Genomic DNA, 7478 nt, shown 5'->3' on the forward strand with positions numbered 1-7478 from the left:
TAAATTATTTGACATAAATATCATAAGTCTAGGCCATGGTGAGGGCATTCTTGGAGTAGATCCTTGAATCTCTCCATAAGTTTGGAAAATGATTCACTAGACTTTTTCCTAAACTGAAGGATTATTGGTCTTGTGAGTTGGGAAAAACTTCTTAAGGAAGACAACTGTGAACTGTTCCCATAAGGTTATGGAATTTGTGGGTAACCCATACAATCACTTCTTAGCTTGGTCTTTCAATGCAAAAGTGATAAACCTAAGCTTAAGAACATCATCAGAAAGCTATTGGATCTTAATTAGAGCACATACCTCTTCAAATTCCCTTAGAAATAGGTATGCATCCTCAGAGGTCAACCCATGGAAGTGGGGCAACATAGTGATGTATTGAGATTTGAGTTCAAAATTATTGCCCTGGGCTTGTGGTAGAACTATGAAGGAAGGTTGGGCTGTTCTAGTAGGGTAGAACCTATCTTTCAGAGATTTAGGTGAAGGGTTTTACTATTGGTCTCCCATATTGAAGGGTTTTAAAGAGAGAAAATATAGAGGATCACTACTTGTTGGATCTCTTCTTTCTAACCGATTCTTAGTATTATGTACCCACCTAACACTCATGCAACAGAAAACTACCCACAACTAGAGTAAGACAAGCACAAAAGAATGGATAGCAAAACATTTTTTTATGATTTTTTTGATTTTTTTGAATTTTTTTTTTGGCTTTTTGAGAGCTTACTGGTAGGGATCCAGGGTTGCTCAGGTTAATTCCTGAGGTACTGCTACAGGGCGAAACCTGTCTTTATCATACTGTAAGGCATGACGACCTCCACCGATACAACTATTATTACAAGTTGTTCTTCTCAGGAATTCAATAAAAGAAAAGGAAAAATATAAAACAAAGCAAACAAAGCACTCCGATTTACCAAAAGAAAGTGAAAAATAACATGGAACTGTCTCCCCGGCAACGGCGCCAAAAACTGGTTTGAGATTTAAAATGTAACCGCAAGCGTACGGATCAGTGTAGCTACGGGTCGAACACAGGGAGAGCAGCCACTTTATTTTTTATTTCTTTTAATAATACGAAAGTGAACTGATTAATGGTTGTGATCTAATTCTAATTACCGTCCTAAACATATGTATCTAAAATAACGTCCTAACCATTCGTCATCTAAGAATTTAAAGACGCAAGCCACGCAATTAAAATTAAATAAATAAATAAGTGAAAATAAACAACCCACACAATTAAAAATAAAGGAAAAAAAATACTGAAATAAAAATAAAGTAAAAGAAAGGGGAGAAAGCTAGAGAGAGACTCACAAGTAGGTTTCTCTACTTTGCCCCAGGGATGCATCATAATATGAGCTTCCCCATTTGACCAGAGAGTCACTCTTACAAGGGTTACTCTACTTGGCTTTAGGGAAAGGGAGACAATTAAAATAAAAGCAATAAATTGATGGTTCTATGGCTAGGAGGGGCAAAGCCAACACATACACTAGCCATGAACCTTGGGGGGGAAAGGGATAGCAATAATGTAACGACTGAAATTAAAATCCTAAATTAAGAAAGAAAAAGTAGTCAGAAGAGGGAATGAGAGGGGGAAGAGAAGACTATTGAAGGAGCCTACTTACTTGAACTTCAACCCTTGAATTTGAAAGCTTGGGTGATTTGAGATACTACCAGTACTAAAACCAGATCTGGAATAAACCAAATCTGAAATTTCTAGTACTAGAGAAAACAAATCTTGAAACAAAAAAAACTGAACTTGAAAAAAAAGATGCTCCACGGCTTGTGATCTTGTCACCTAGATCTAAGCCTAGAACTATAACTTTAAAAATTACAACTCAATTGCATAAATCATAAACATAAAAGACTGAATAAGAATAAAAGAGTGCTTGCATTAATTGACATAAAAAACTATTACAAAAGTGATTAAAGCAAAAATAGAGAAGAACTAAAACTAAAGAGAAAGAGAGGGGGAGAGAGAAGAAAACTAAGCATAAACTAGAAAATAAACTAAGGGGAATAATAATTAGGAGGGGGGAGGAAGGGGCTTTTATAGGGCTTTTGTCTTGCCTCCTTCCTTCTACAAGTCTTCTTTAAGAAAAGAAAGAAAATAAAATAAAATAAAATCTTGGTAAAAATCCTCATTCTCTCAGATATTGTGTGAGGAAAGAGAGAATCCGTTTCCAAAATTAACAAATTCTATTCCTTCCTTGCAATATTAACCAATATCTTGCAATCTTGATTAAATCAGAAAGGAATCTTTGTATAGCATCTTCAAGATCTTGTGAGGTGGCAATGAGAGAGAATAATCTTCAAGATTTTATAGAAGAGAGGATGTGGTACCAATGAGTGGGTCCCACCTTTGGACTGGTTCTTGATTCACTTTAAGCACTTTCTCTTGTAAACTTAGAAACTAGAAAAAAACAAGAAAAATAAAAGTAGTACTATCCAAAGTGGGGCAAAATGTACACTAGTATCCCTAAGATTTCACACATTATTGTGCTCATCACTGACCTTTGAGGATGCATACCTATTTCTAAGGGAATTTGAAGAGGTATGTGTTCTAATTAAAGTCCAATAGCTTTCTAATGATGTTGTTAGGCTTAAGCTCATTACGTTTGCATTAAAAGACCAAACTAAGAAGTGGTTGTATGGGTTATCCACAAATTCTATAACCACATGGGAGAAATTCATAGTTGCCTTCCTCAAGAATTTTTTTCCAACTCACAAGACCAATAAGCTTAGAAGTGATATCCTTCAGTTTAGGCAAAAGCCTAGTGAGTCTTTTTCTAAACTTATGGAGAGATTCAAAGATCTACTCCAAGAATGCCCTCACCATGGCCTAGACTAATGGCATTTATGTGAAATAATTTATGAGGGTATTGATTGCCCAACTAAACAAATGATAGAGTCTATGTGCCCTGAGGGATCACATCCTTTGTAGATGAAGGAAAGCCATGAGAATTCATACTTGACTTAGCTGAAAAAACCCGTGAGTGGGAATCAACCCAAGAGAGTGAAAGAACCATAGGAGGGAAAGGATATTTTGTAGATGGGATAGTAGCCAGGGAAGCCCATTTGGATAGCCTAATCAAGAGGATTGAGGCTATTGTTCCTAGAGAGCCATCATCAGTCAATTTTCTTAAGATTTGTGCTTGGTACTAGTCTCCTGGACATGTCATAGAAGAATACCCCAACACCTCTGGGGGCACTTCTAATGAAAGTGTGAATGCCTTATATCAGAATAATCCATATAGTAACACTTACAATCCAAGATGGAGAAATCACCCAAATTTCTCCTAGAACTAGAGCAACCAAATAGGGCCTTCCAATTTCCATAATCAAGGTCAACCTGGACCCCAAAGGCCTTCCTTTGCATAACAATATCTTTTTTCAAAATACTTTTCCTAAATCAAATGTAGGACCTTAGGCTAGTTTTCTTAGGGCCCCTCTCCTATCATCTTATTAGCAACCCCCTGGGTTTACCAACACTGGAGAGGCAAGTAGAATAAGTGACTTGGAAAAAAAGATAGCCCACCTCGTGACAAGCCTTCAAAATCTTATGAGAGAACTCACCCAAGTTGTCTCAATTATGTGTGAGAGGGAGAATGAAACTTTACCCAATCAACTAGAGCCTAACCCTAGGCATCATCAGGCTGTTAGTTCACAAGCACCAACTAATGCACCACTGAATATAATACGAGGTCAGACCCAACAAGGGCCATCCAACCAATGTACTGTTGTTTATGCCCTTAGGAGTGGTAGAGAGTACCAACAGAGTGTTCCTAAATCTCCCTTATCCATTACTCCTATTAACTCTCCTTCAGTTGAGGACACAAGTGTGCCTCTTGTTCCAGGTTCGTCTAATGAACCTAAAGATTCTTCTGAAACTAAAGATGATTTGGTTGAGGAAACGAAAAATAATTCTTCTAAAAAATGACAAATCCCTAATAGTCCTTATGTTCCTCCTGTCCCATTTCCTAATCACTTGGTAAACAAAAAGAATACTACTTCCATGGATAAAAATTTAGAAGTCTTCAAAAAAGTAGAAGTGAACATCCTTCTTTTAGATGCTATATCCTAGATCCCCGCCTATGCAAAGGTCCTGAAAGATTTGCGTACTCACAAACATATTACTAGTATGCCCAAAAGGGTGTTCTTGGCAGGTAACATTAGTTCCATAATTACTCAGCCTATAGTAGCCAAGTATAAGCAACACCTACATTGAGCATGCCTTCATGACCTTGGCACAAGTGTGAATCTTTTGCCTTACCTTACCATGTGTACAAACAACTAGGATTGGGAGAATTGAAAGCTACTGGAACTACTCATCAGTTGGCTGATAGGTCTGTTAAGATTCCTAAAGGAATGGTTGAGGTTATCTTACTAAATGTGGGGGAAATTATTTTTCCTGTTGATTTCATTGTGTTAGATACCAAGCCCTTCTCAACCAAGGATAAGATCTCAATAATTCTAGGAAGACCATTCTTGGCTCCCAGTAATGCATTAATCAATTATCAGAATGGTTTCCTAAGGTTATCTTCTGGCAACCAAACTGTTGAGTTTAACATATTTAGGATAGGCAAGCAACCACATATAGAAGAAGAGATCAATATGCTTGAGGATTTTCTGGATTTTTCTGATGATTTAATTACCAACTTTGATATAGATTTTGATTCAGAATTCTAAGAGTGTATGGATGAGTTGGACGATGATAGTAAAAATTTCTTTTCTGAAATCTTGAGTCTTCACACACCTGTGGAGCCCTTTGGACCCCTTTCCAATTTCATTCCCAAACCTTCCATAGTTGACCCCCTAAGTTAGATCTTAAGGAGTTGCCATCTAATTTGAGGTATGCTTTCCTAGGGCCTGACCAGACTCTTCTAGTAATAATTTCTTTAGATTTGATTTCTAGCCAAGAAGAGGAATTACTTACGTTGTTAAAAGACAATAAGGAAGCCCTAGGTTGGACCATGGCAGATGTCAAGGGTATAAGCCCTTCTATTATGCAAAATCATATGCATCTTATAGAGGATTCCAAACCATCCACGGAACCCCAAAGAAGAGCTAACCCAGTGATGATGGAAGCCATTAAGAAGGAGATCCTAAAGTGCTTGGATTGTAGAATAATTTATCTTATTTATGATAGCCAATGGGTAAGCCCAGTTCATGTAGTGCCCAAGAAGTCTGGTGTTACTACAGTTCCCAATGCCAATAACGAACTGATTCCAACTCGTGTCCAATCAGGGTGGAGAGTGTGCATAGACTAGAGGAAACTTAATGTGGCAACCTGGAAGGACCACTTTCCATTATCATTCATTGACTAGATGTTAGAGAGATTAGCGGGACATGAATATTATTATTTTCTTGATGGATATTCCAGCTATAGCCAAATCCCAATTGCTTTAGAGGACCAACATAAGACCACTTTTACATACCCATATGGAACATTTGCTTACAGGCATATACCCTTTGGGCTTTGCAATGCCCCTACTACGTTCTAACGATGCATGATGAGCATCTTTTCTGACATGGTCAAAAAATTCTTAGAAGGTATTTATGGATGACTTTTCAATTCATGAGAATTCCTACTCTGAATGTCTTCATCATCATTCTCTTGTTTTGAAAAGGTGCATATCTAAGAATTTAGTTTTGAATTGGGAGAACTGCCATTCTATGGTTAAATCTGGTATTGTTTTAGGCCATATAATATCTAAGGAGGGAATTAAGGTAGATAGAGCCAAAGTAGATTTAATTGATAATTTATCACCTCCTCAATCTGTTAAGAATGTCCGGTCCTTTCTAGGGCATGCGGGCTTCTACAAAAGGTTTATTAAGAACTTTAGTCAGTTAGCCCAACCTCTCACTTCATTACTTGCCAAAGATCAAACTGTTGAGTTTTCTAAAGAGTGCCTAGAATCCTTCAAGCAACTTAAGAAGGATTTGACCAATGCACCCATTGTTCAACCACCTATTTGGACTGAACCTTTTGAACTAATGTGCGATGCTTCATATTTTTCCATAGGAGCGGTTTTGGGTCAAAGGGTTAATAAGTTGTCCATTATCATTTACTATGCTAGTAAGACCCTAAATGATGCACAACTCAATTATACAACCACTGAAAAAGAATTTTTAGCTGTTGTGTTTGCATTAGAAAAGTTTCAGACTTATTTAGATGGTTCACAAGTGGTGGTGTATACTGATCATTCCGCTCTTAGATACCTTGTTCAGAAGAAGGATACCAAAGCCCGTCTCATTAGGTGGGTTTTACTTTTGCAAGAGTTTGATTTGGAAATTAGGGATAAGAAAGGAGTTGAAAAACTAATTGCAGACCATTTATCCCGGCTTCCCAATTCCTTGGCTGTCGATTCTTCAGTCAACGAGAATTTTTTAGATGAACAGTTACTTGCAATGTCCAGTGAACCATAGTTTGCTAACATTGTCAACTTCTTAGTTTCAGGTGTGACTCCAGATCACCAGTCCACCCAAGATAGGTATCGTTTCCTTTCCCAAGTTAAGCATTTCTTTTGGAACGATCCTTATCTTTTTAAAGTTTGTCCTGACTAAATTATCAGACGTTGTGTGCCTGATCATGAGCAACACTCACTCTTATCTTTTTGCCATGATCATACATGTGGTGGACACTTTGGACCTAAGAAGACTGTCGCAAAGGTTCTCCGATGCGGATTTTATTAGCCCACTCTTTTTAAAGATGCTTTTGATTTTTGCAAGGCCTGTCCTGCTTGCTAGTCTTTTGGTCGTATCAATAAGAGGAACATGATACCTCTCAACCCTATTTTGGTAGTTGAGATCTTTGATGTATGGGGCATCAGTTTCATGGGACCATTCCCTAATTCCTTTGGTAATTTGTACATACTTTTGGTCATTGATTATGTTTCTAAATGGATAGAGGCCATACCTTGTAAATCTAATGACCACAAAGTGGTGGTTCAATTTCTCAAAGAAAACATCTTCTCCCTCTTTGGTACACCACGTGCAATAATCAGTGATAGGGATACTCATTTTTTTAATCGACCTTTTGAGGCCTTAATGAAAATGTATGGGATCACCCATAAGTTATCTACCCCTTATCACCTCCAAACTAGTGGTCAAGTGGAGGTGTCTAATAGATAGATCAAATAAATCTTGGAGAAAACTATTAATCCCAACTGTAAGGATTGGTCCCTTAGGCTCATTGATGCCTTGTGGGCCATCAGACTGCATTGAAGACCGACCTTGGTCAGTCTCCCTACTGTTTGGTGTATGGGAAAGCCTATCACTTACCAGTTAAGTTGGAGCATAAGGCCTTTTGGGTCATCAAGAAGCTTAACTTTGATTTGTCTGATGCCGAAATTCATCGCAGGCTCCAACTATCTGCGTTGGAGGAACTTAGGAATGGTGCCTATGAAAGTTCTAGGATTTATAAGGAAAAGACCAAAGCCTTCCATGATAAGCACATTTTGCATAAATTTTTTGCAATTGGT

At 37.7% G+C, this 7478-nt stretch overlaps 1 non-coding gene across 1 annotated transcript; it reads right to left on the reverse strand.

Annotated features, from left to right (window-relative positions):
• Positions 1–2731: 2731 nt before the first annotated feature.
• Positions 2732–2838, reverse strand: LOC122080428. Its single transcript, XR_006140723.1, has one exon. It is a non-coding gene; the product is annotated as a small nucleolar RNA R71 (small nucleolar RNA).
• Positions 2839–7478: the final 4640 nt, after the last annotated feature.

The sequence above is a fragment of the Macadamia integrifolia genome, chromosome 5 (genome assembly GCF_013358625.1).
Source record: "Macadamia integrifolia cultivar HAES 741 chromosome 5, SCU_Mint_v3, whole genome shotgun sequence".
NCBI classification, from domain to species: Eukaryota; Viridiplantae; Streptophyta; class Magnoliopsida; order Proteales; family Proteaceae; genus Macadamia; species Macadamia integrifolia.